Source organism: Hermetia illucens, chromosome 4 (genome assembly GCF_905115235.1).
Source record: "Hermetia illucens chromosome 4, iHerIll2.2.curated.20191125, whole genome shotgun sequence".
NCBI lineage: Eukaryota > Metazoa > Arthropoda > Insecta > Diptera > Stratiomyidae > Hermetia > Hermetia illucens.
In genome coordinates this window covers 115,801,947-115,829,862 of record NC_051852.1, presented here as the reverse complement: position 1 = coordinate 115,829,862, position 27,916 = coordinate 115,801,947, and the positions used below count along the sequence as shown (strand labels likewise).

Here is a 27,916-nt window from a genome sequence, read left to right as displayed (position 1 = left end):
TTCACCCTTACCGGGAAGAGCAGAAGAACGGGAAGCTGGTGATGTGGGCGTTATTGGTTTAACGCCAGTATGTGGAAATGGATCCAAGCGGCCCGGACACTGTGAACCTGGAACCTGGTTACTGGGCCCTGGAAGGAAGGCAGAAGACATTATCCGCATGCTGGGTGAACAGAACCCGGGCATGGACTTTGCACACTGGAGATTTTTCATGGATGAGGACATGGGAACTGTGGTACCTCCAAATGCGGCTTTTGTCAGAGAAATCAAACACATCTCTGGCGGTACGGTGTGGGGGAAACCCCATCACACGCGGACGGTCAAATCAACCTGCAGCATGCCAAAGCTCCCTCCTACCTGTTTGCAGCGAGAATGACAAAGCTACAGGATTTCCCCTACATCTTTCTGGTGCAAGAGCCGTAGGTTCGATTTAACAGAATCTGTGGCATTAGACCAGTAAAGGGAGCTAGGATCTTCTATGATGAAAGATCCATAAGACCGAGAGCTTACGCCCTGATGTCAAGACCGTTAGAGGCAACCATGCTGAGACAGTACTATTCCCAGGACTTAGCTACGGTCATCATGCAATACCAGATAAATGGCGAGAGGAAAAACATCATAGTTGCCTCCACTCCTCCTCCTTGGCAGAAGGTTAAGGTAGTCTTCATACCGAAACCTGGGAAAGATGACTATTCTAATCTAAAGAACTTCAGACAGATCAGCTTGACTTCATTGTAGCTGAAAGATTTGGAGAGACTGATGGAGCGTCACATTCGTGGAAATGCACTTAGGTCGTACCCACTTAATGAAAACCAACATGCTTACCAACGTGGAAAGTCCTGTGAGTCTGCTCTTCATTCTCTGGTCACAAAGATAAAGAATGCAACTTTGAATGGTGAGTACGCGATGGGGGTGTTCGTGGACATTGAAGGGGCTTTTGACTGTGTGCCTTTCCAAAAATTTGTGATGCCGCCAGAGTGCATGTGTTGATCGGAATCTTGGAACGTGTGTAAAAATATACAACGTGCCGTTGATTTGATAGGTAGCTGGTGCCTCAGACATGGTCTTTCAGTTAATCCAAATAAAACCACAATGGTTTTATTCATAAAAAGGAGAAAACTGGATGAACTTTGCCTCCCTGACATGAGGGGTGCTATCCTTCAACTCTCCGAAGAAGTGAAATATTTGGGAGTGACTCTAGATAAAAAACTTCTTTAGAACAAACATGTAGAGGTAAAGTTGAAACCAGCTCTCACAGCTTATGGGCTGTGCAGACGGACCTTTGCCTCGACATGCGGACTCAGGCCTCATGTGGTAATGTGGATATACGTTGCCATCATTAGGCCGATGTTCGTATATGCATCCGTAGTGTAGTGGGTTAAGGTAAGACAAAAGGGTTTTCACCATAAACTAGCCGCACTGCAAAGAACTGTGTGTCTGGGTATCACTGGTGCCATGAGCACGACATCCGGCGCAGCTCTGAATGCCCTACTCAATTTGCAGCCCCTGGATATATTTATTCAAAGCACTGCAATGGGAGCAGCTCATAGGCTAATTCGATTAGATCTATGGGAAAACAACGGATGTGGGGGGCACAGAGCATTGGAAGAGTTACTGGGAGGACTAAATCCAATTCTTACAATGCCTTCCGATTCTCGTGTCCCCATACATCTGTTTGGTAGAAGATATGTAGTTACCTTGAAGCGTAGAGAGAACTGGAAAGACCCAGAGGAATGCGTGGCGGGATATACGGAAGTCTTCTACACCGATGGCTCAAAAACAGAAGAGGGTTCTGGAGCCGGAGTCTACCTCTCGAATAAAAATGAGAAGTGGGCTTTTCCTTTGGGACAATATGCAACGGTTTTTCAAGCCGAAGTTTATGCGGTCCTAAGGGTGGCAATATTCCGTTAGACGGGGGTGGCGAGTACAATGGGCCAACTCGGTCTGAGTGCTCAGAAGCTGTAGTTTCTTCCCCAACACGCACACACACACATAGTTCTACCCTTTACGCCGTGTATTGCCAATCTTCCAAACAATAGTACACCGCATATAATACTACACCAGATCCAAATAAAACTCAAACTGAGAAGAGAATGGTAGATCCACAGACCTCCGGAACAGTAAAAGTCAAAGCAAATCAAGTGTTCCATAATGCCCTCAAAATCCACGGGAGCAGGAGATGCAAAGCTAAGTGCGAACTTTATCGCCTACTGCCCCAAATTAAGTTTCGCTCTGGAAAGCTACTCAAAGAATGAAGAGACCGCCGATGGAGAAGAACCTCCAAAATCATCGATTTAACGATGGTAACGCCAAAAAGGAAATCCTTATTTCGATCCAAGTAAGTTAATTTATTAAAGCGCAAGGTTTTCTAAAGTAAATTCCAGTAAGCTCATCGTAGGAAAAGTATCTAAAACGACTATCCTAGTGTAAAATTTCAAAATGTAAATACCCTCTGGAGATTTTTTAAAATAAAAGGTACTCAACCGATTGTTTCCCAAATTAACAGAAGTATCTATTACAAAGTAGACTACATGTAAAAATATTTTCATAAAAAATATCTAAATTTATTCGATTTATAAACCTGCTTCTTAGCTAAAGATTTTCTTCTTGTAATACAAACTTCTTGAAGCCTGGTTACTTCGCTTGTATGCTTGATATATTCTGTGCTTATCTTTGATTTCAGCATATGCGTTGCCAAAAGGGCCAGTAGATACTCCCATTAGTCATAGGAATCATACCTCAATACTTAAAACCGGAAGCTGGAGACTTCAGTTAGGAAAGGTTTTGTATATTTCTTTTATAGAAACATTTCAGTGGGCATTTATTCCATTAGAAGGCAGCACTTAATATACATATGCATATATTGTGTGAGAATATCACTTTTGCGTGATGCTGACATTCAAAGTCTTGAATTTGCACAGAAGCTTTTCATTTGATACCCCACATAACTATATTTGGTGAAGAAAAGATTTAAACCCCCCTTTTGCATGTATAGGGAGACCCTTTAAATTCGACGTACAATGATGTAACTCACTGTATGTGTGTGCGTTCCACCTTTCCACCAAATTTGGTTCTAATTGTTATAACCGTTTCCGAAAAAAATGCTTGTGATAGACAGACTGTAAACCGATTTTAATAAGGTTATACAAAACCTAAAGGTACTTTTAAAATTACCCACGTGACTCAAACATCCAACAAAATTCTTCGTTTCGCCTATTCCTAAACGTCTCCTTTCTGCTCTTAATGTGATGGGCTTGGAAGAGTATAGTATTTTTTGAACTCTTATAAAGGAAGCGAAGGACCAATTCGGTAATTGGACAAATTAAATTCTTCAATTCTTCATTCGGAAACGCCAGCACCCTTTTTCTTTTGATGGAGCAAGAAACGTAATGTGTGTCGCAAATGCTCTTTTCTTGGCACAAAGTTGGGCACGATCAGTGAACGAAAACACAAACACGCAAATTTTGACCGGATTCAACTTGTGCATATTTGTAGCTTATTGTCAGCTCACCCTAAATAAACAAACACTGCCTATTACACCTTATATGGTTGGGTGGGTTCTGAGAATGAGACCTGTTTCACTTTTTGGGTTTCGAAAAGTACTAATCGAGCCCTTTCATTTGATACCCCATGTGACCATGTTTTGTAAAAAAAAACTGTACACCCTACTTTCGCATGTATGAGGACCCCCCTTAAAATTCAACACTAAATGGCGCCATGTAAAGGGACACGTAGACCAGATGTTGTCACCAACTTTCGTAATAATCGGTTTCACCGTTTCCGAGTAAATCGGTTGTGACAGACAGACAGATATTGAGCCTTAAAAATAGTAATGTAAAAGGATGGTTATCGTGGAAGGTTACGTTGGGGCTGTGGAATGAGCTCAGATGTAAAGGAGGTTATACACCAAAAAAGTAAGAAAAATATATTAATCAAGATTTGAGCAAATAACATGTCAATATTGAGCGGCGTTTCTTAGCGTTTAGTGTCAACTTGTTCATCGAACATTACCAGCCCAAGCCATCTCAATTAAAAAGCAAAAAACCCCTGTCTAACGACGGTAAATCAGAGGCAAATAGTCTAAGGTTATCAACATAGAACTATCATGAGCAAGTGTCGAAAGAAGAGTAGTCTTTCATAAAAAAAGAGGGGCGCGGAGTATACAACTCTGATGAATTGAATTCCAGTAGAAAACAACTCGGGAAACCGGAAGCTCCACGCTTTAGGTATAAAAGGTTTTGTGTCTCCCTATGTGAGGAGCAGGTCACTACTGCTAACAGAACTGTGCGATTTAAACATCTCGAGTCAATGCTATCAGCCAATAGAGAACTGCGTAATGAAATTGTTTCACGCATTAACGCAACCTGAATGAAGTGGCATTCCACAACTGGTGTTCGTTATGATCGACGTATCAACGAGCGTCTCAAATCTAAAATTTACCGCAATATCGTCCGTCCAGTCCGTCCAGTGTTGGCCGACTATAAAGCACAATGAACGGTGTCTTGCGGTAATGGAGACGAAGATGTTGAGTTGACTAGTTGCGTCACACGTTTTGATCAAATTCAAAATGAGGATATCTGTGATCCATATGGGGTTGAACTGATCGTGGAAAAACTGCGAGACAAGCGTCTTCGATGGTATGGTCACGTAATTCATTCTAACGAGAATTCACTTGCCAAGATTAGTCTGAACATCGAAGTCGATGGTAAGCGACAAAAAGGCCGACTGAAACAACGGTGGATTGATACGCTAGATGGGGATGGAAAAGCCTAGCGATTACATCAAGATCAGGCATTTGATAAAATAAAATGGCGAAACCGATCACGACGAGCCAACCCCGCTTGTGAACGAGAAGCGATGAGTGCCTGACATTTCCGTGTCACATAGTTAAAAATTCTATTGGCCTCTATTTTTTAGAAAGCGATTTAAATAAATCATTTGATGGAAAGCACTATAATAGTCAATCTCATACGCTTCACACTCGGAATTTAATATTATTAGCAAATATGAAGAACTTAGCTTCTTATATGTCCAACCAAATTTCGTTCGGATCGGTTTAGCCGGGTTGGAGAAAAGTGCGTGTGACAGGCAGACAGACAGGGAATCGATTCTAATAAGGTTTTGTTTTACACAGAAGGGAAGCGAATTTGGACAGGAGTATCTTTTGTGTAATTATAACAAAGGATTTAGAAAATGTAAATGTATCTGCGAATAACGTACATTTCATCCTTTGGTACATATGGTAACAAAGCTAGCAAGTATTTGGAAGCAGTGGAACAACATTTGACAAACTGACCCCATTGTAGAATGGACCAAGAAATGGAAAAAGAGATTTAAATGAAATCAAATCGAGCGGAAGATGATACAGAACGCAATGATTTCACAAGTGTATACCGCATCGTGAAAGAACTTACGAACTGGGAAGGACGATAACGGTTAACTACTCGTCCTCGATGAGGGGCAGCTGAAGAGGTGGAAAGAACACTTCACCCCTATTCTCATCAGTATCACATTCGGTGGAGCTCCGCCTCTTGTTAATGGAACGGCTAGTCATCGTAACATGCGGATGGGGACTGCTCCCCTAATCAGAAGAGAAACCATCTCAGCAATTAAAGCACTCAAATCTCCTGGACTCGATGATCTACCTGCAGAGTTATTTATCACTGCAGATCTGCTGCTTCCACTCGTACGGAAATCCTAAGAAACCGAGATTTTTTTTTGAAAGTGGAAAAAGAAGAAAAATTCCCGTTTTGAATGTGAAAATTGGAGGGGTATCTGTGTGCTCCCTGCCGTCGCAAAGATTCTAGGCAAATTAATAGTCCTGGAATGCATCAAAGACATCTCGAAGGCTTGGTCGATCGAGTGGATCCTCATTCGTTAACCCCTCAACACTGCAGATCATTTTGGAGCAATACGAGAGTTCAGATCTTCGCCTCGTCAGAGCGCTGGGCTGTCGTAGCGAAAGGTCACGGTCTCAAATCTCACTGAGAGAGGGATTCGTTATCGTGACTGGATGTCGGATACCAGTCGACTCAGCTCACATTTGCTTCTACAGTGTACTGTAGTGTACTATTACGGTCTTGGATAAAGTGTTCTAACACACTTCAAGGCTCTAATCCAATATGGATTATTATTATTATTTCGATAGTGTGAACAGGGAGGTAAAATCTCAGAGGATTTTGAGGTCCAAAGCAGAGTCCGTTAAGGTTGCATCCTGTCATCGATATTATTTCTTCTTGATATCGGTGACGTTCTTCATGCTGCCTTGTCAGAAAAATGTGGAGGAGTTCAACGGACTATGACATCTTTCCTCGAACACCTCGGCTGTGCTGATGACATCTGTTTGCTATCTCATCGAGTCGTAAACCTTGTCCAAGCAGACTGAAGACAAACACCAACAAAACCAAGGTTCTCAGTCTAACGGCTCGTCGTACTCTCCCTATCTGCATTAATTGGCAGAGCATCGAAGGTGTTGAGTAATTTATATATCTAGGAAGCGTGATTTCTGCCGACGGCATTAGGAGCATTACATCCGCTTTTGCTGCCCCGTCTAAAATCCGGAAATGCAAATCAAGTTGGGACTGTTCTTTGCTAATGTTCGTAGGCTAACAGACAGATGGTGCTACTAGTATGAAATCCGTATGATTTTTAGTTAATCCTAACCTTTAAAAGATACGCGTATAAATTTGACATCTATCGGACTATTCGTTTTCAGAATAGAGCATTTTGAGCGGAACAACTTTTGTTAATTTGGAGGAGGTGGGAATTTCGTGTGTTAATAAAGCATTGCTTGTGGCGAAAAAAAATACTGTGGAAACCAAGGCTTGTCTTGATAAAGATTATTCGGACTTTGTACCAGGAAAATCAATGGTTGAGAACGGTTTTACTAAGTTTAAACGAGGTAAAATGAGTACCGAGGACAATGCATGCAGAAGATACCGCAAAGAAGGTTTTACCGACGAACACATAAAAGAAGTTCACAAAATAATTTTGGATGAGCAAAGTGAACTTGATCGAGATAGCCGAGCCTCTCAAGATATCAAAGGAACTTGTTGGACATATCGTGCATAGTTTGGGTATGCGAAAGGTCTGTTCAAACTGGGTGCCGCGTGAGCTCATAATCGACCAAAAACAACAATGAGTTGACGATTCTGAGCAGTATTTGAAGGTCTTCTTCCACAAAAAAACTCGGTTTTCTGCGTCGATATGTGACAATGGACAGAACATGGCTCGATTATTTCACACCAGAATCAAAACGATCGCCATCTGAGTGGACTGCATGTAATGAACCGACTCCAAAGCGAGCAAAAAGGCAAGGTGCGCTAGCAAAGCTATGGCATCAGAATTTTGGGATGCGCATGGCATAATATTCATCGACTATCTTCAGAAAGGAGAAACCATCAATAGCGACCATTACATAGCTTTTTTGCTTCTGAAGAAAGAGAAAGTGCTGTTTTATCAAGACACCGTGTCACAAATCAATGAAAACAATGGCAAAATTGCAAGAATCGGGTTTCGATGGCCGACGAGTAGGTTGCATCAAGAGCACTTTGCGTACAAGAGTAGAAAAGCAGTACGAAAATCTCGGAAGCTCTGTAGTAGCGAGCTGAAGCGCATTTTAGCGAACCGCGAACGATGGCGCGCAAATATGGTTGCCACGCTGTACCCCACCAAAGCGGAAATAGCAGCCATATAAATTGACTTACATGAACTTCATTAACAGAAAAAAGAATCTAGCTAGAGTCATCATCAAAAAGCACGATGTGCCACAGCCTAACCAAGTTAAATATTAAGGCATAACACTCGAAGCTACGCTCAACTGCTTTTCCAGTTGATCTATCCAGCATATCCTAAAAGGGGGAAAGGTGAAATATACTAGCTATTGAGAAAGAATTCCCAGCTCACCATCGATAAGATACTAATTTACAAGCAGATCCTGAAGCCTATGTATATGGAAGTATGGCATGCAGCTCTTAGGCTATGCTAGGGAAACAAAATGCTAAGAGGCATAGTAGACGCTTTCTCTAATAAATTCAATATGATGATCTGCATAGGGACCAGAGAATACGTTCACATGAGAATAACGAAGTCCAAAAATTAGCAGAAATTTAAAGTATGACAACAACTGAAAAGAGTAAAACAAAATGACTTAATATTTTAAAGAACAAATTGTCTAAGGACTTAAGCTTTGGAGAAACAGCCAGTTCTACACCACAGTCAACCAAGGTAGTGGAGTGGACCAAATGGTCTTTCTCCGACAAAGACGAAGGTAATATTTGCATGGAAGCGGGTGTGTGGGGAAATCTCAGTTGTAGGTTAACGAGAACTGGTTTTAGTTGGTAAAAATCCTACACTCGCAGGGTACGTAAACCCTTGGGTTAGTCTTTTGAAGATTTCAATCTCTCAAAAAAAAATCATCTACTATCTAACCAAAATTGATATCCTCTGTGACTTTATTATACCATGCTTTTCGAACTTTGTTATATTATTAGAGTCACAGCTCAGCGCTCTTGTACTTAGTTTCAGCAATGTCAAATAATATGGAAATATCTGAAATACTATCCTAGTATTTTTAAGTGCACCTAACGAATGGATAGGGTCCAGAAATACGTAGAATTTTATAATTTTTTGAAAGATCACACTCACTGATCTGAGTGTATTATCCAAGGTACCATATGTCATTTACAAATTCTTAATTCATTATGATTATTTTAGTAACTTGTGAAAGTTTCAGGGTCAGGTTGCTGTTTTCCTCTTCTGTTGTTCATGCATTACCCAAATCCCTTAGTTTAGCGCCTTCTTACCCTATATTCTATTCAATATGGAGTTCTTGGCACTACGACAAATTCCCCGTTGAATTAGTTGCGCAAAAGTTAGAATCACAACAAAATATCTTCTTAATTGATCACAATGCATTATTCAGAAAGAAAAAAGTGTAATTCCTACTAACTCATGGACCAAAGTCAACAACACTGTACCAAATGTGTGCTTGAGTGCGCTGATCGGACTGTGATCCCGGATCGAACAGCCGCCGCCGTCTTGCTCGCATAGAAAATCTTGAAAAAGCACAAGAAAAACGAGTTAAGTTTATTTATTTGACGTAGAAATCGTCATCAATACTAACAGTAATGATCATTTCAGACTCGGACAAGATTAGTCCAGCCGATCACAGCCATATGAACGCGGATCTGCATATACCGAGCAGCCTCCAATTTCGAAATGCGTGTATGTGCCTTAGTGCAGTAAAGATATTTTTGCAAAAATTTATCTGTACCAAGCCATTCGGATCCTCTGTGAAATTGGAAAGTATCTTGTAGACAGGTATTGCGGACAAAACAAGATCGTTGAATGCAGATAAGTAGAGGGCTGGATGGATGCATGGGGATCATGTGCATTGGGCAACTGATCATGATAGTCGAAATGGCAATGCAACTGGATTGCAAGAAAGTTGCTTTGTCATCCATAGAGCGTCGTGGTATGATGCGATAAGTACAATACTTTCTTTAACTAATAATGTGATTATATGAAAAATATACGTTTTAAATGGTTTATGCTAAGGAAAAACGCGATCTAAATCAATTAAATATAAAAAATTATAAAATTTTCAACTCAGGTCCAGAAATCCTCTAGAAAGATTTCTAATTTCATTCTACTATTACTCACTAAAATGCTGAGATCAGGGTAAGAAAGTATAATTGGAGTTATTCCACAATGCTAAATCCAACCTGATCTCTCTTGGTAACAGGCCGGTCAGGAAAATGCATCTAATGTCGTTAGAAACAAGATGATCGGCTCGAGTAACAAGCCTCGGAAAATGCTAGGGCGTCCACCTCAGTCGACGTGGCAGGGTGTGCCCCGGTTCTATCGAGAAATGGGCAAGGGTTCTTGAGGCATGGACGGCATCAGGACGTAAGTAAGTTAGTCCGAGCAAAGGCAAAACAAATACATGTCTGCACGCTAAATGTTGGCACCCTAGATGGCATTGATATCTGCGTTCTGCAAGAAACCCGATGGTCTGGCGATAGAAGCTGCGACATTGAACGCGAACGCGATAAAAATGGCTATAAACTTCTCTATTTTGGTAGCCCGCGTACTCAATACGGTATTGGCATTGCCATCTCAAAGGGTTTCCGTAATGCCGTTAAAGAAGTCGAACGATTTGATGATCGGCTGATAAAGCTCACAATTATATCACCTGATCGCACTATTCACTTCTTCACCGCGTTCGCGCCACATACAGGTCGACCTGATGCCGAGAAAGATCCCTTCTGGCAACTTCTCGATGAAAAGACTTTTCATGTGCCTACTGACGACATCACTGCAGGCGTCCTTAATGGCCATGTGGCTGAAAAGGCAGACGGTAACTATTGCCATGGAGGAAAAGCGTTTGGAGCGCGCAATAAGACTGGCGAGCGTATAATCGATTTTGCTGACACCCATCACCTTGTACTTGTGAATACATGGTTCATCAAACGATTATCTCATCTTCCTACATTTTATAATGGGAACAGTAAAACGCAAATGGGCTACTCTATTCTCATAAGATCATCGCACCTCAACATCGGCCGTTCATTGCCGTCCTACAAATTAAGCCACCGATAAACAGCGTGAACGCACTAGCTCGCCGCGCATTAAATGGCGGCGATTTCGTGAGAAGAAAAAAGAAATGGTCTAACTTATGCGATTACCGACCATTACGAATGTGGAAGAATCGTAGAACCAAATGATAAATTGGCAAATTTATAAGAATGCCAACCGAGAAGCAAAGAAAGCGATCGTTGTCACCCAAGGTGCCAAAAGCCGGAATGAACGCACACAGGATATCGAACACTTTTGTTGCGTTAATGACAATAACGGTACTTTGCTTACCAACCATCGAGCCGCGACGGATAGAGACACTTGAACCAGTTCCACCTGTCAGTGCAACTGAAGTCGAGACAATAAAACGAATAATATCGGGAAAAGCCACACGACCTGATGACATCACATATGAACTCTGGAAAGAGAAGAGCTAGGACCCAACACTGCCGCTCAGTGAATTCTTTAATCGGGTTATTCAGGAAGGTAGAACATCATCTGATTGGCAAGAAAGTACCACAGTTCCAATATGGAAAATTAATGGTAGTCCAGCAGAATTTTCAAATTACCGTCCGATCCGATTACTATCCCATACCATGAAGATTTCTGAACGCATTCTTAACAATCGTATTCGCGAAATCGTTGAAATAATTCAACGGATTTGTCAACAACTGTGGAACTACTGACGCAATACACGCTGCGCGGTTACTCATGGAGAAACACCGTGAGAAATATCGCCCTCTTTACATAGCATTTCTGGATTTGGAGAGAGCGTTTGACCGTGTGCCACACGAACTCATCTGGTATGCTTTACGACAACATTTGGTACCAGAAGAAGTCGTGCGGTGGGTTCAATTGCTCTACCACGATCCGAAAAGTAAAGTTCGAAGTGTGGCGGGTGTATCAAAACCGCTTCGTATCTCTGTTGGTGTTCATCGAGGAAGCGCCCTCTCACCACTCCTCTTTGTTCTTGTTATGGACACTGTCAGACGAGGCATCCAACGTCCAGCGCCCTACACACTGCTTTATGGAGATGATGTTAACCAAAACTGAATTTTTGACGACCGATCCCCATGAAACAGGCACAATCACTGTCAGCGGCAACGATCTGCCCAGAACTGAGCGATTTTAATACCGCGGGTCAACGCTATCAGCCAATGGAGAACGGCATTATGAAATTGCGACGTATCAACGGATATCTCAAATCGCAATGTCGTCCGTCCTTTCGCTTTCTATGTTCTGAGTATTGGCCAACTATAAGAGACAATGAACGGCGTCTTGCGGTAATGGAGACGAAGATATTGCGTTGGACTAGTGTCGTGACACGTTTTGATCACATTCAAAATGAGGATATCCGTGATCGATCTGGAGTTGCACCGATCATGAAAAAACTGCGAGAGAGGCATCTTCGATGGTATAGTCACGTAATTCGCTCTAACGAGAATTCACTTGCCAAGATTGGCCTGAACATCGAAGTCGATGATAAACGACCAAAAAACCGGCCAAAACAACGGTGGCTTGATACGCTGGATGGCGATTTAAAAGCCTCGAGATTGCATCCAGATCAGGCATTTGATAGGGCCAAATGACGAGGCCAATTACAACGAGCCGACCCCTCTTGTTAACGGGACAAAGGCTGAAGAAAAAGAAGATTTTACTATTACTCACTATTCATTCACCATTTTTGAACTTAATTCCTTCTGTGTTATGATGGGGAAAGGGGATAAAAAGTGTGTACAAGTGTAGTGCTAATATCTAAGTAAACATGCACAGATATATGTATGTATAAGGTCAATTCCCTTGAATATTTTTCTAATTAAAAGAGAACTATTTGAAATATATAGATGTGCCATATTGACGAGTATTCATTGATCTGGGTTCCTTTTGGTGCGAGGTGTTGTCGGTATAGCTACATTTTGTTACTAGAAAAGTTAAACTTTGAAGGATCTGATGATAACCCTCCACTATACCGTTTAGGTAATAAATATTCTATTTTTGTGATTTTAATTTTTCTAGTAACAGTGCATATTGTACTCTGCTTAATGGTATCCAAGCTCAACCTAACAACGACCCTCTGTTAACCGATCCAAAAATAGATTCACTCGCATTAGAACTAGAAAGACGAATATGTTTTCGAAGCAGGAAGTCATTTACCCAAAAGAGGAGATTGAACTCTACAAGTAAGAAATTAGAATTTATCTGTAACCCAAGCTGAATCCCTCAAGAGCCATAAGTCTAATGAGCTGCCACCATCACAGATCATACTTTTTTCACCATGTCCAAAAGGTCTACGAGATACTTTTTATAATGAATGAACATTGAAACTATTTTAAACGTTAGCAAAAAAAATTTAAACCTTAGTGATCGACTTTTAGGTAACCAAATCCAGGTAATTTTATGCGCATACATTAGACTCTGGGATAGACCGATGAGATACGATTTGGGAGAAAATTTGCCAAACAGCGAATAACAGCTAATAGTCAATTTAAGATACTTTTAATCGGCGGTTCTATCCTAGCATGAATAATCTCAAGAACAATTAAAATTCCTAGACATATTGGCATTCACTAGAGCGGGATTCATGTCACGGAGGTTATTGATGTTAATTATGTTAATTTAGGAATCCAGAAGGCTCACAATAAGAATCTTCTGATTTGAGGCACAGAGAAAAACGTCAAACAGTAAATGTACGAAAAAACTATCTACTATGCTAGTATATACATTGATTGATAGCGAATTTATTGGAAAACCTCCCTCAAGTTCCTCCAAGGATTGCAAACTAAGTAAATGCAATAAGAATTCATTTTCAACAAATCGGAAACCCGAAGCTCGGCGTTGCAGCTCTGAAAGGTTTTCTTTCTTTCCTCATAATAATAATCAATGGTGCAACAATCCATATTGGATCAGGACCTTGAAGTGCGTTAGAGCACTTCATTCAAGACCGTATGGATAGTTTTACATTATACATTTATCAATGAAAAGCTTTTGATCCCACTGGATGATCTACAAAGAGGTTAGACTACCCTAATAAAGTAGGCGCCTCTACGGACAAAGCTGTCCATATGGCACAATGAATCGCCTAGCATGTGGCGCGTTCATGCCTAGGAGGTGCACATTCCCCAGTAGAAGACCTAACTACTGGTGGAATAGTGAACTGGCCAGCTTCGGATCAGCCTGCTAATTTCTTGTTATAGATCCGCATTCATTTAATGTCGGACCAGACCCAATGGAGAGCACCGGGCTCCTACCCTTTATGGTCCACGGACTCCTCTTTTTGGGTTAACACCAAAAGTTCAAAAATGAAAAGAGGGACGAAGACGGCTACCGAGCCACAGACTGCGGTAGATAGAATCGAGCAGGCGCAAAAAGAGCGTACCTATTATATAAGAAACCTGCAAAATCGCCAAGCTCGCCCTTCAACGGAACAAGAGAGAATGCTTTAAGGAGTTCTGTTTGGAAGCGGACGTAAACCCGTTTGAAGGGCGCCTATAGAATCGTGAGGCCGTTCATCTCCGCAAATCACGTACCCTACCATCTTGTCTACCAATCAACCAGGGGTTATTCCCCCGGTAAGAGGAGGGCACAGACAGCTTCCAGCGACCTCTGAATGTGACCGCAATACCGCCAGGCACCAAGGGCGAGCTGCTGGAGTTCTGCAGTAAAATAGGAGATAAGAAAGCTTCGGTCCTGGGTGGCATACCAAAAAGGGCCCAGAAGTTTGCCGTGAAATCTAGACCAGACATGTTCGCTGGGTTGTTCGAAGATGCAATTCACCGCAAGGGTAGTATTAACAAATATTGCGTGGTGGTGACCCTGAGAGAAATACATTTAATTCCACCAATTGGAACCTAGTACGGGAATCTCTGGCGAAGATTGGCATTCCCGCTTATCTCGCGGCTATTGTCAAGAGTTATTTACAAGAGCGGAAGGTTTGGTATGATGCCGATAATGAAACCTAGGAGTACGTTATCTACGCGGGTGTCCCACAGGGTTCCGTACTGTCCCCACTGTTATGGAACATTATGTACAACGATGTTTTTAATTTTCTATCTCCACCATGCTATCAATATAGTATGCTGATCCCAAGCCCAGGTAAAGGAGGAGGGTTTGAGGCAACGTACTCTGTACTATCCTCAGTAAAACAAAAATAAAATGCTGAGATCAGGGAAAGAGATAAATAGAGTATAGTTGGACTTATTCCACTATGCCAAATCCTACCTGATCTCTCTTGGTGACAGGTCCCGCGACAGGCCAACCAAGAAAATGCATACAATGTCGTTACAAACATGATGCTCGGATTGACCGACGCCACTTGTGAACGGGACAAAGGCTGAAGAAAAAGAAGAAGATATTTTTAATTTTCTAGTTCCGGAGGAAGGCACGGTGGTGGGTTACGCCGACGATATAGCGCTGGTCGAAGTCGCATCTCTGCTAAGTTGTACTTATGCAAGGGATCAGTGCTATAAATAGTTAGCTAAAGAGTTCTGGTCTGATCATTGCGGAGAAAAAATCAGAAGCGGTCCTCATTACCAAAAGTCGCAAAAGAAATTATGCCCGTATTCAAATTGGGAATTTTATCATCACTTTTAAGCCTGCCATCAAATGTTTGCGAATCATGATAGACGCAAAGGTATAGGTAACACAGTATGCTTTTAACAAAGCATGCACCGCAAATGTGACCCTGGCAACGTTGATGCGAAACGTGGAAAGGCAATGGTATGCTTCGAAGTTGCTTACAGCTAGGGTAGTAAGTTCGATCCTGCTCTATGCAGCTCAAGTTTGAGGGAAGGCATTACAGGTTACATTTAACGCTAACAAACTGAGTGCAGTTTACAGAAAAGTAGCTTTAAAAGGCTGTGCTCTGCCTTCAGGGCCGTTTCAGATGATACAATTCCAATTTACCGAACCCAAATGTGGAATGAAGCACTCGCCAAAATGAGTTCTCAACAAGTTCACCATTTTTCGAGCTGTATAGAAAGTAGTGCCGTCTTATGAAAACCAAAACTCACTAAGATCCCAGGCTTCAATTTCAGATAGCAAACAATCCATTATCACGGTTCAATAGCAATCACCATTGATGGTTACCTTCTTTTTAGCCTGATTTGTGAAGAAATATAAACCGATGCCCATAAACGCATCACCAGCCCATAAACCACAACAAATCATTGTTTTCTATAGAGGGATTGGAAGCTCTTGAAACTCTTCGGGTTGCCCATGAGCCCAAATATGGTAATTATATTTATTAACGTACTCATTGAGAAAGAATGAGGTTCTTAGCAAGAAAATCTATGAACTCTTAGCTGCGGCCGAGAGGCATATCCTTCGAAGACTTTTTTGAAGAGGACGGACGATTCCATAACTTATATAACGACGAAATGTATGAGTGATACCATGAGCGTGATACCATCCGGCTTAATAGATTGCGGTGAGCAGGTCACTTAATCCATATGGATAAGAATGATCCAGCCAGGAAAGTCTATAAGGGCAATATCCATGGTAGGAAAAGAAGACGTAATAGACTCTACTTCAGAGGGTGCGATGACGTAGGTCAGGACGGAGATATCGAATTTTAGGGATATTAAATTGGTGCACCTCGGCGCAAAACCGGGATGTCTAGAGCGTATACTTGATATCGGTTGTTGTGCCGTCGATGATGACCATAAGGCGGTATCAGTCTACCCATGATGATTGGCCAAATAATACTGATGCGAGTCATGTACGACCAGTAAAAAAAACTACCCTAAAGTAAAGGTTGAAATGAAGCATACATGACAAGAGTATTATTCTTAGTTGTAAATCATGGAAAAATCACACCAAATAAATAATATAATACCTGAGAAGACCCTTATTGGGCCAAGGTGGATGATGGTCTTTGAGGTTAAACTTCCCAGGATTTTGTACATTCTTAGATGGAGAGCATTTTAAGTTTTCTTCATGTTTTTTAATTGATTGTAAAACACACTGTTGCCATACCTTTTGTCACCCGGTAAAAATTCGATCCTTGGGTACCAGTTGTACAATAGGTTCTGTTTAGGCTTAATGAAATGAATCCACGGCAATATTGTGTACAATCCAAATGAGAGCTTGGGAAAAGATGTAAGAATTCCTATTAAGCAAGTCTCAGAAGTGTTACGTATCAACAATTTTGAAATTTCGGAATTTTTCTTAGCAAGAACCAGTCACATAATGTAATATAGATATAATGTGGCTTTACCATTTCGAAATAGTCTACGAAATGGTCTAACATTTATATCACTAACGATATTATTATGTTATACTCATAATACAATTCATAATGAAATTTGGATCATAATTTAACTCAGCCCCGGAACAGGTGTTTGATGGGGGGAAATGAAGAGAGAGGATTATACGGACAGAAGACCGCAGTCGAGTCTGAATTTCCAAAGTTCTCCAGAGTCCTATGTAAGCAACAACTTCACAGACACAGAAGCCCTTCTTTAAAGTAGTTTCCGTTTGTGATGCTTGCAATCTTCTCCAATAAAGAAAACTTACACCTTTTTTTCTCCTACAAATTTTTTTGTTCCGTATATATCCGTATTTCGAGAGCCATTTTCTCCCTTAAAGGAGAAAAAACTACGTGTGTTAATACAGAATGCACTCGCCTACTCAAATACCGAAGGCACGTTTTAAGATTCTTCTCACGTAACCCCTCGCAAGACTGCTTTTTCTAGCACTCTTCCTCGAATAATTTTTAGAATTAACCTGCTGATAAACGAATTGATGAAGGATGGGCAATATTTTCTCAATATTATAGGCACCACTACAATTAGTTCGACATTCTGCAGGAATACAACCATTTCCGGAGAGGAAGATGCCAACTCTTCCGCCTAAGCTCATGTTGCCCAGGTTATCAATTTTCTGCTCAGAGCGAATCCTCCAATGATGGGGCGGATGGTTTACCCACAATCATTTGCTTCATCGTCTTTATTTTTGGGTTAAAGCAAATAAGGTGCTAAAGCGAAATTAATCCGCCAGGAGGACTTTAACGATCGCCTACTTTAAAGGTATTGCCAAATAGTTGGGCCTTTGATGTAGCCGTGAATTTTGTTGAGGAACTGAAAAGTATACAAATAGGTAAAAACAATTATAAATACCGTTTTGTCACTATTCAATTAGTTTTTACTGTTGTTGTTCCCGAAGTAGTAAAAACACAAAAAATATACCCGAGTAATAGGTCAAAGCAATTACAACCCTTACCCGATTGTGTCAGTCAATTATCCAATTATCAATGCCACACTTCCTAGAAAATAATACTTTAAAAGCGCTGGCGAAGTCGAAATGTGATGCTATAAACTCCTATTTGGGGCATAGTGTCTTAATCACACCCACCTGCCGTCGTTGTCATTTCTTGGCAGTATGCTACATCTCCTTTCACGGCTTTCCAAGAAGCTCTTCCTCCATTGTTCTAAGGTAACCACTTCGCCGACTATGGTATAATGGGCCCCATAGCATGACATTACCTGCTATGGAGCTGTCGCCTTTTCGTAATGTGTGACTCATCCACTGTCATCTCTCCGTGGCCCTCAAAGGCAACAAGAAGGTAGATTAACTCCAACCCTTTCTGCCTAGTAAATTTCAAGTTGCCCAGAGAGCCTCCTCGTGGTGACATCGAGAAGTGTTGTCCTCACTTTGATCTTCAGGAGGCTCTTATTGGCTGAATGATTACGATATCCGATAGAGGCTTCACAATCCCGAGTTCTACGGGACTAAAGTGCTAACCGACCAGAGATTTCATTTGGTAATACGGAAACTAGGATAGCTCTCTGAAATGGGGCTTCCCTGAAAGTACCGTTTTGTGGAAGTTTCCTTCTTATTGTGGTTTTTACCCCAGAATCGCGGGGAGAGCCCTTTAAGCTTGAAGTTGCCAGTCTTCCAAGCGGACGCCGATCCCAAAGGCGTAAGAGGTGCCAGGTAAATATCACATTCACTGATATGAATGTCGAGCGTGCATTTAGCATAGGCGATACTTCTACCATGAAATGAGAAAACAATGGAAGCTATTCATCGAAAGCCTTTACTTCTCTCACTTCTCATTCTAATCAATGCACCCAGGGATCTGGCCCATACGCCGGCGAAGTATTTCATTTGTTATTGACTCCAGTGCGTGTGTGTGGTGTACCCAGGTAACTCGACACAGTCACGAGTTGATTCCGAATAACTTTCCCTATGTTACCCCCATATAGCCGCATAGAGGGAACAAGACGAACATAATGATGACGTTGAAATAGCTAAATTTCTAGATTTTGGACAACCGGTCAGGGCTAGATTGGCTATTAAAGTGATACGTAAGCACTTATCGTTCGACCCTCAGGTGAAATAATCTTATGTCGATATGAATTAATTCTCATACCCTTTTCGAAAAGGTTATGTAACCGGTATCATGAGTTTTGGTGCAGTAAATGATAACTTGCCAGGTCGGATACTTACGACTGCACAAATGGTTTTTCGCCAATTAACCAAATTAGCAATGAAATTTGAAATACCTGAAATAGAAAGAAAAAAATGATAATGGTTTACAAATATTTATAAAAGTATCTACTTATAAAATTTATTTAAAATATTTGTCACTTCCTTTAAAGCTTTTGAATGGTGATCATAAAGTATTTATTGAGTACCTGCCGAAACTGTTATTTGACAGTCCATTTTATGCGATAATCATTCAAAGGAATAAACTACTAATTTGACCATAGATTTTGGCGCTGCAGAGAGAAAACAGTAACATAGGGAACCAGCCAAAATGGAATGGATATTCAATGTGTGAGTTCCCGAGGACTCCCACCCTCATCGGTGGCCTGTAGAACATAGGGCTTTTTTCGTATGCTGCTTTAGAATTCAATAAGGCCCTCCTTCAGCAAATCGAAATTCGATATACTGTATTAAATCCAAATTAGACGGTGATTAGGCAAAAATTCGGCATTCCAAAACTCCAAAATTTTCAAAATGCAAATTAGGGTCTACTTGGGCAAATGTTTGTCATTGGCAAAATTGAACATGTCTTTGAAATTTAAGCAGAAAGCATATGATTGGTTGACATTTTACGCCTAAACTGTGTTATGCTTGTGATTCGCCTCATTCGGGCCGAATTGGCATCGAAGGTAAGTCAAAGTTTCTAGACAGATTATGGTAGTCGTGAAAAACTTATCAGAACCCACTTCGGCAACCATGCAGCGACGGAAAGGCTTTTAAAATTTTCATGACCATTGGGGTATTAATTTCAGCGTAATTATTGCAAATTTGCTGGGAGCAGAACAGAAATAACTCGAAACCCAATCACAAATAGGATTCATATCGCTTAGTCAACTTTTACGGAAAAATTGTAGTTTTCCTATCGAAAAAATACATGAGAAACATAAAGCCACGAAAAGAAGGCACCGCCGTAGAATACATCAACAAGGTTGCTGACATGATATTGCTGGCGGGATGAACAAGGACCCCACTTTCCAATTCTGTGGAAGAGGTTGAAAAGAACACTGTAATATGGGATACATTTTCCAATCACCGTACCCAGATTATCGAAATTAATTTATAACAGAAACATAGTTAATGTAATTGAGATAAAATGAGTCGGACAAGCCGGATCAGGAGCCCTTTATGTACATTATCCTAAAGAACCCAAGGGGAGTAGTCATCAAAAATGGAGACATCGAGGGCAAAATTACTGCAAATTCAAACTTCAACTTCCTCTAATGTGATTCTCCTTTTTCTCCAACCTTTGTCTCGTTCACAAGTGGGGTCGGCTGGTCGTGATCGGTTGCGTCATTTTATTTTATTAAAGGCCTGATCTGAATGTAATCGTAAGGCCTTCAAATCATCATCCAGCGTATCAAGCCACCGTTGTTTTGGTCGGCCTTTGGTCACATACTATCAACTTCGATGTTCAGACTAATCTTGGCAAGTGAATTCTATTTAGTGCAAATTACATAACCATACCTCTCGTAATTTTCCCACGATCGGTGCAACCCTATACCGATCGCGCGTCAAGTCACTAGTCCCCGCCATTACCGGCACATATTCAGAACCAGAGAGGGCGATAATTTTAAATTTTAGACGTTCATTGATACGTCGATCACAAAGAACCCAGTTGTGGAACGCCGCTCAATGCTGGTGGCGCTAGTGAGTGAAATAATTTCACACGGTTAAACGATTTCTCTAGAACCAGACATGCAATGTAAAGAGGGCGGTGTTTCTCAATGAGTAACCACGCATAGTGTATTGCGTCAGTAGTTCTGTAGTTCTTGACAAACCCAGCTTGATTTAGAGTTATTTTAACGATTTCGCGAATGCGATTGTGAAGAATGCGTTCAAAAATCTTCATGGTATGGCACAGCAACCGGATCGGTCGGTAATTTGAACGTTCTGCTGGACTACCTTTCTTTTTCTATATTGGAACTGTGGTACTTTCCTGCCAGGTGTTCTACTTTTCTAAATAATCCGATTGATAAATTCACAGAGCCATAGTGGTGGATCCCAGCTCTTCGTTTTCCAGAACTCAGATGCGATATCGTCGGGTCCTGCTGCTTCCTCACTTTCATTTGTTTTATTGCTTCCTCATCTTCAGTGGCGCTGACAGGTGGAATGGGTGCAAATGTCAGCAATACTTGTGGAAGTGGAGAATGAAAAAAATTTTTCAATTGAAATCTACTTGATATATTCTCGCCATCTACATATCTGTCGCGGCTCGTCGGTCGGTAAACAAAGTACCGCCATTGTCATTAACGCAAAAAAAAAGTGTTTAATATCCTGTGTACGCTCGCATCGGCTTTCGACAAGTCGATACAGATCTCTCTCCCCATTTCGAGTCTCCAATTTATCGTAAAGATCTTTGTAATGGGCCGCTCAGGTGACAGCGTGCGCTTTCTTTCCTTTACGGTTGGCATTCTTATAAATTTGCCAATTGGCCAGCGTTTTATCTTTGAAAAAATTTGTGATAGAGGCGTTTCTTTGTACGAACCTTTATTTCAACATTGTCATTCCAAAGTCAGGTATCTCGGTTGATGAACCGCTTACCTGGCTTGTTGACCCCAAGGGTTGCATAGGCTGCTTTGAGTATCGTGTTCGTAATTTGGTTCCACGATTCTTCCGTAATGGTTGGTAAACGCGTAAGTGAGATCAGCGCGGCAGGCTAGGATTCTCAAGGTGGCACTCATCAGTCACTGACGGTGGTAAAATGTCGGCATCTTGTGGGAATATAGTCGATTTGCGTTTTACTATTCCCACTATAAAATGTAGGAAAATGAGAAAATCATTTGAAGAACTATGTATTCATGATTGCAAGGTAAGGAATGTCGATTATAAGCTCCCCGCCTTTTCCCCCATGGCACCTGTTGCTGTCTGCCTTTTCACCCGTATGGCCATTAAGGTCGCCTGCGATGATGGCATAGTCATCAGCGGGCTCGTTACATGTTTTTGCATGAGAAGTTGGCAGAGAGCATCCTTCTCGGCATCAGGTCGACCAGTCTGTGGTCCGTACGCGGTGAAGAAGTGAATGATGCAGCCGGTCATGAAACTGTTCAACTTCTTTAATGATGTCACAGAAACCCTCTGAGATGGTAATGCCAACACCGTATTAAGTGTGTGGGCTATTAAAAAAGAGAAGTTCATAGCCATTTTTACCGCGATCGCGTCCTATATCGCAGATTTTGGCACCAGACCTTGAGACTTGCAATATTGGCAACCGCGGCACCTAAGGTGTATCCACATCCTATCTGCCAAGAAGTGAAAAACTAGATGACACGAAATGACGAGAAATAGAGAGCGCTCAGGGCAAGAAGATAAGAATTTTTTACCGGCCCAACCTCATCAGGCTTTTGATAAGATTTGAATCTCAGAACGTAAGTATCCATCAGGTAGTCTCCTAAGAGAAATGGTTAAATTATTACTTCAAGAGACTTCTCAACACCACAATATCAACGCGTGACCTCGACGAGCGGGAAACGATCAAATGGCTATCCCCGTTTTACCCTGGAAGACGTCAAGAATGTGTTACAAGTTCTTAGATACTACAAAATACTAGGGGTGGATGTAATTCCAGCGAAGTTAAAACAGCTGGAGGCCTCCAGGTATGAAAGGATTTGTGTATTTCGTTTTTAAAGACATTTGAGTGCGCATTTGTCCCATTAGTACGTAGCACGCAATATATGCATATATTATATGAAAATACCCACTTTCGGGTGATATTGACATTTAAAGGCTTGAATTTGCAAAGAAGTGATAACTTTGACATAATCTAGCTTTGTTAGTAATAGTGTGATTTCCACGAAACTTGATGGAATCATGCTCTATGTTATAGCTTTCGGGTAGGGTAATTTCTGAGAATGGGTCCGTTAAAGAAATGATCACTTTCGACTTAACTCCCTCCCCCCCCAACATGACTATATTTGGCGAAAAAAATGTACACCCCCCGTTTACATGTATGGGAACCTCCCATTAAATTCGATGTAAATTTATGTAACTCACTGCGTGAGCATTCACAGTTCCCACTTTTCCAACAAATTTGATGCAGCAGTCTCCGAGAAAAATGCGTGTGACGAACAGATAGACGGGCAGACAGACAGACAGTATACCGATTTTAATAAGGTTTTGTTTTACACAAAATCTTAAAAAGAATAGTGGCGTGCGCACTAGCGCTGCATGAACGAAGGGCAAACTAAGAAACAAAAAATAAATTGTTCCATATAAAAAAATAAACTCTGCCGCGAAAATTTCGCGACATTGTTGTCGAGTATCTGAAATTATCACAAAAAGGCTAGTGCAGGAATCCAGGAACATAATCAGTGATTATTAAGGGGATTCCATCGAGGCAAATAATTTCTCCTATCTAGGGATGAAAATCACAACCGATAACAGCTACGATGAGGAAATCCGCGCACGGTTGTTGTCAGCAAACAGAGCCTATTTCAGATTACAAAAACTGTTCCGCTCGAAACGTCTCACCATAGGGTCAAAGCTCTTAATGTACAAGACTATGATCTTGCCAGTCCTCATATATTCCTCGGAGACTCTTGGCCCCGTTCGAGAGAAGAATCCTCCGAAGAATTTTTGTCCGCCTACATGAGGATGGACGGTTCCGTAAGCTACATAACGACGAAATCTATGAGCGATACCATGACTGTCCAGTTGTGGATGAAATCCGGCTCAATAGATTACGATGGGCGGGTCACTTAATCCGTATGGATGACGATGATCCTGCCCGGAAAGTCTATAAGGGCAATATCTATGGTAGACCTGGGCGCCAGACAGCTTTTAGGGATATCGAATTGGTGGATCTCGGCGCGAAACCGGGATGTCTGAAGTTCCTTATTAAGGCAGGCCTAGACCGGATACCGGGTGTTGCGCCGTTGATGATGATGAACCAGGTAAAACGATAGTTAACTAGATATTCTCACTGAAACAAGTCCTGGAGATATACTGTTCTAACTTTAAATAGGCTAGCTCCAAAGTTATTCAACCGTGCCTTCGAATACATAGTGCAGAAAGCACTAGATATCTGAGAGGCACACTACATAACAACCACAAACCCTGTGTCAAAAAACCTTAATGAAATTAGACAAGAGCGGGAACAGTTTACCTGAGGAAAAACAAGCTTCCACCTTTGTATAGACGAGTAAGTACGATGGACCGGCTATATGGAGCATATAGACAAACTAAGAATTCTCAGATAACTTCGGAAAAGAATGGACGACCACCACCTGGGAAGTCGCAAAATAGATAGCAACATTCACTTGATAAGGCCAGTCAGGAAGTGCTAGATTTTTCAAATTTGGGGATGCAAGCAGGCCAATCCTTCGGGGGCCAAGAACCGAAGTCGCGCTGTAACGCCACAGAAGAAGATACGGCTTGTACTTGCAACGAGAAATAAAATTAATAAAACCAAGCTGAGTAATGCCATCCTGTAAAACCAGGTGGTATGTTGCCTCTCAAGACGAACAAATATAAGGCCAATGCAGAACTAAGTTTTACAGCCGCCGATAAAACGGATTGTAGATTTTGAAAATATCAATTCCAATAGTTCATTGATGTTTGTAATGCAAACCACCAAATTTCAATATTGCTGATAAAACTTAGCCGAAAACCAAAAGTTTGTTATTTACTAATTCCTATTCATTCGACTTTTCAAGCCTCTCACGTATTTTTCCATGAGATCAAATCACTAATTACTGAACCAAAAAATTCAACCATCTAATTGTTCCAAGTTGTACCATGATCCACTCGAATGTCACCTCCTCACTTGCTGTTCGGCATCTTTACCAATATTTTCTCACCAATGTTAGTTGCATAATCGAAATTTTCGAAATATCTTGGGAAAGTCCATTGGAATGAGCAGCGCGTGTGTAGGTGTTTCGAACCTGAAGCGACTCCGACACACTCTTCCAAATCAAGCAGAAAAACGAAAATCCAAACCATGTGATGGGAATTCGAGCACAAGCAAAAAGCCAAATTTAGTGAAACTTGCTCATAAAGCCGATTCTGTTAAAAGTCAACAACATTTCCACCGGCTACCTACAATATTTGAATGTTCTCGGTTAGTTTCTAAGCGGGGCCAACACAAACATTGCGGCCAATTCTGCTAAATGCTACTCACTGCCGGCCCCACTTGCTGATAACTAGTTCCTGGCTCTGCCGGATCCAATGCAAGGTCTTTCATAACTTTGGTATAATGGCAAATATTATATTTTGGTGGAAGAAATATTGAGAAGCTGGAAAGATCGGAGGGTGATAATAAAAAACTCATGCCTAAAATGATGCTTCGGGCTTTGTTTGTATCTAAATACAGAATTTATAGCACTTAATAATTACTCGTGACAGGTGTTTTTGTGACTTGAAAATGATCGCGGATCACTCTTAGATAAATGTTATATTCTGGATGTTGGTGGATCTGGGGGGCCTCGAAAGCTATTATTCTTCCGATTATTATGGTAAAAGATTTGGCCACATTGATGGGTGAGTAACGATCATATGGGTAGAAATTCAGACTATCGATACAAGGATCGTCTACTGTCATAGCTGTGGGGCGTTAAGATCAAAAACAAGGATTTGCTTATCATTAAATCTTCATTTTCTTCAGCCTTTGTCCTGGGCCTGGGCCAAATCAAACCATCTAGTATATCAACAAATCAGCCTACGTAGTTCCATCAATAGTTTAATATAAATTATCCACTTACCTCCTATTATGATAGGACCGGTTCAACAGAATCACTTCCGTTCCGTGGAAACATCAATTAACGCTAAAGGAAAGGACCAGTCATCAACTGGAAAACAACTATCTCATGAACCCTGAAATAGCTGCTTAGTTGTCTTTTTTCTGGACTCTTAAATATTTTTAAGTTAAGTGGGCAGAGTGGGTTTTCCCCAAGTCCTATTATTATTGTTCTGGAGCTCAGAAAGGAGCAAAGTGTTCAGATCCATTGAGAACAGTTTCTCTCTCATTTCCACTCCTGTCCATTTTAAAGCCCATCCGTGTTAGGCTACTCCTGCATTCTGACAAACACCATTGACTTGGTATTTGGTTTTCTTTCGTTCTGTTTGAATCTCAGGCGAAGGCATGGTAAAAGGCTGAAGCTGTTTTTTCATCATTCTGATCTTTGCAAGATGATACATCATCAATGGGATTTCCAAATGGGTATAAAGTGATATGTTTATTATCGCTAATCCATGTAAAAGAGGTAAAAAACTTGTTTTAGCGATAAGCAATCCTCTTTTTGTATGCAAATTCCGAACAGAGTTGAGACAGAATATCATAAACAGGACTAATCGGAATAAGATAAGAATAGTCAGAAAATCATATAATAGACGAATAAATTAATCTTCAGCAATAAATGTTCTCACTGAAATGAACAATAATGTTTTTCGGCAGCTTTTCATAAAAAATTAATTCCGGTTCGGATTCCATTCAGTCGCTTACTCGGATGCAAAACATTTTGAATTTAGAAATTTACACGCGCAATATTTGACTGGTGGCGCCTAAAGATAATAAATCGCCTGAAGGAGGAATGCAACTCGTTATTGACTGGGTTTTGATAACACTATACATAACTAACCAAATTTGTATATTACTTCGTTTTAATAAATTTTTAAAAAATTCTTTTAAGGTGTTATTGACCATATCCTTCATCTTGTGATGGCTCATTTTTTGGATGAAATGCTTCCAATGATATCAGTTGAGACCAAAACAACTTTCTATCTTAGGATCTGTTTTCCGACGGTGGTGGAGGGTCGAGGATCGTGATAGCAGCCCGGCGTTGAAAGAAGTCGAGTCTCGTAAATGTACAATAGAATAAAGAAACATGTCGGAAATCGGAAACTCCGGCTTCAAGTTTTTTGGATTTCTAATTTATACACCCAAATATTGCCCAATGATTCCAATTATTATTCTTATCCTCCCACCTCCCTCCGTTTGTACCAGCTTCGAAAAGTACTAATCAAGATCGTTCTTTTTAAGTTTAACGTATGTGAAAAGTGATGTTACTTCACTGTATGCATGTGACTTCCCAGTTCCAACCTACTCAACAAATGTCGTGTCAGTCGATATTACTGTTTCTGAGAAACAGACAGACAGACTAATAGTATAACGCATTTACGGATTTAAGTCGAATATAATTCCAATCAACCTCGTGTTTGCGATTATATAAAAGGGAGCGATTTCCACCTGTTACCGCTTTCGGTCACGCTGCTCCCAGAGCAGAGATGGACGAAACCATTAGTAATCTGTGTCCAAGCAAGCCTGATGTGTTTAAGTTGAGTTGAAAATTTGGAAAAAAGACCTCATTGCAAAAGACCGTAGTGGAAACTCTAAATGTCTGATATGCAGAGAAATAAAGCAAACTAACCTCGACCAAATCACAAGGAGTAGCAGATGTCCGGCGCTTAAGAAGACGATTTCAGCTTTTCAGAAATGAAATTTCGACAGCTGAATTAGAATCACTACCAATACCAGGTAGCGCAAGACCTGTTTTCTCAAAGGATGTTTGAAAATAAAATTTACGTGGCTTCACACTGATGTTTCCGTATCAGACAGTAGCGGCGATATGGACCTGCGGAAACCGAGCAATCGGGAACACAATCAAAAGCCCATAGGAAGGATTCACACGAACTAAAGTGGGTAGTATTCATATATTCAGCTGCTATGCGGCGACAGTTTTACACTAGATGAATTCGTATTGATTGGAAAGATTAGCTTCCAAAACAACTCGCTACAATCCAATAATAATAGCAAGCAATTTTAACGCTTGGGTTAAAGATTAGGGGAGTCGTGAAACAGATGCACGAGGCCCCATATAGGTATTGCCTGTGCGCTCCTTAGTGGACTATAGGCCATCCACAT

The 27,916-nt window shown here is 41.1% G+C and overlaps 1 protein-coding gene across 1 annotated transcript in view; it reads right to left on the bottom strand.

Moving 5' to 3' along the window:
* Positions 1-27,916, bottom strand: part of LOC119654199 (endoribonuclease ZC3H12A) — a 164,430-nt gene that overhangs the window by 80,653 nt on the left and 55,861 nt on the right. The gene's annotated exons all lie outside the window — the stretch shown is intronic.